Raw genomic sequence first — 2,500 nt, 5'->3', positions numbered from 1 at the left:
ATAATAGATAGACATTACGAATAACAGATTGGGTCCCTAGAGATTATAAAAAAAAGCAGGGGAAGAAAGAGAAGACGATGGATTAACGAAGTAAAAAAGTTTGTGGGTCTGGACGGGTACAGAAAGACCATAAACAGACGCAAGTAGGACAAGTCTGAGGCTTTCGTTCTCCAGTGGATTAGTAACGGCTTGTAATGATTATATATATATATATATATATATATATATATATATATATATATATATATATATATATATATATATATATATATATATATATAGTGTGTGTGCGTGTATGTGTATGCATGTGTGTGCTTGTGTAGGCACGGACATCACGTCGCCCGCACTCTAGACTAAAACATCTATAAAAACACTCACATCCGACAGTGACACTGCAGTCTATTTTATGAAGCAATCAATTCGACATTCTATGTCCGTTTCTCGTCGTGGCCGTCAGCATCATTAATCTTTCAAGAATAATCAAAATCAGGAATTTCTTATAGAGCAAAAGCCGTCATCAATCATATCAATATTGCCAGCACAAGCCTTTTCGAGTCTGTAATCTTGTCCGTTTCAATTCGAATACAACGTTCGGCTTTCACAGCAGAAAATGGAGAACAGCTCTTCCTAAAAATTGAATAAAAGATAAAGGAAGAAGTATGATCTGCAAATAAAAATAAAACCCATGAACACTCCTAGTCGAGTATTGCAATAAACTTACACATTTGAGAAGGGACAACAACTATTCTTACTCAAAATATAAAAAAAGAACAAAAGAGGAAATGCAATGCACAATTAATAAAAAAAACTTATGAACACTCCCAGCTGACTAAATTCTTGCACTATGGTAATAAATAATTAATAATAACTCATTCAATCATTCACAAGCACTCGAAGTAAAGATATGCAATACTTAATGGTCAATAATGACAACGATTTCAATACTGATCATAATAAATTCCAGCCTGTAAATAATGTCTTTTTCTTTCGACTACCGCCATGAATTATATATATATATATATATATATATATATATATATATATATATATATATATATATATATATATATATATAAATGTAAACAACATACCTTTTATTATTCCTGAGCGTTGCTTGCTCCAAACAATCAATACACATACTATTCTTTCACTAGCTGGCTCTCCTTTCATCTCGCTCTTAAGCATTTGGCAAACCAAACCAAAATAAATGTAGAAATTACATAAAAATCGATCTTCCACAGCAATAATTATAGCTTGGAAGCAAAGCAAAATTCCGATCATTTATTCATATTTCTCGCATCGTTGCACCTTTTCATTTCAGCTAGCATTCATGTGGCAAATTACTTCCTAAAAATTCACGTATTAATACGTGAAATGAGATGGAGGAATAATAGATTTTTTCTTTCAACTTTTATACCGCAATTTCATTTACTGCTATGGTTTTATTATACCACCAAACAGTTTATGGCAATGTGTTCTATCACTTGATAGAATCACTATGCCGTTCCTCTCCCCTTTGTAATTACATGATGTAATATGCTTTGCTACAAAACTAATCACACACATCTCTCTCTCTCTCTCTCTCTCTCTCTCTCTCTCTCTCTCTCTCTCTCTCTCTCTCTCTCTCTCTCTCTGGTGTAAATCAGAATGCTTGAATGGAATTTGGGTGGCAATATCACTTTATCGGTCAACAGTCTACCATGGAATTTTAGGGAATGCGATTTACTTTCCTTTTCGATCTGGGCTCGAACGCTAGTCTTTCAGTTCGTTTACTGAATGGGGAACTGATCAAAAGGTTATTTTCAATATTCAGATGTAGGAATATTTTATCCCTGATCCCTATTTAAGCTCTAATCAATTTCATACCTGTAGTTATTATTATTATTAAGCTTTATCTGAAGAGGCACTTTGAAAAAAGTGCGAAAGCTCCTGTGTTTCTAAAACACACAACGATATACAACAGTGGATTTTTTATACACATTATTATTATTATTATTATTATTATTATTATTATTATTATTATTATTATTATTAACTAAGGTATATCCCTAGTTGGTAAAGCAGAAGGCTATAAGCCCAATGCGTTCAACGGGGAAAACTACACCCGCGAGAAGAGGAAAAGATGAAATAATTAACTTCATGGAAGGTAATGAATAATCAAAATTAAATATCTTAAGATCAGTTACAACATTAAAATTAATCTGTGATATATAAACTATGAACAGAGACTTGTGTCAGCATGATGAACATAAAATTATCATAATCAGTAATATATCATGCTTGGCATGATTCTTTTAAGAGTACTTTCTTATTTATGATCATCATAATATGACAATGTGACTCCCGATTTCTTCAGGCTTCGTTTATGTTAATTGTTTCTCTCAGTATTCTCTTGCATTGGCCTCTGAGCCTCATGTAAATAGGCATTGCTACGAAAGTCAACTTCATTGAACCCAAGTTTTAACGAGGATTTACTACGAAACCCTCGAATGATGAAATA

Source organism: Palaemon carinicauda, chromosome 9, assembly GCF_036898095.1.
Source record: "Palaemon carinicauda isolate YSFRI2023 chromosome 9, ASM3689809v2, whole genome shotgun sequence".
Taxonomy (NCBI): Eukaryota; Metazoa; Arthropoda; class Malacostraca; order Decapoda; family Palaemonidae; genus Palaemon; species Palaemon carinicauda.
Note: the sequence above shows the minus strand (reverse complement) of the source record.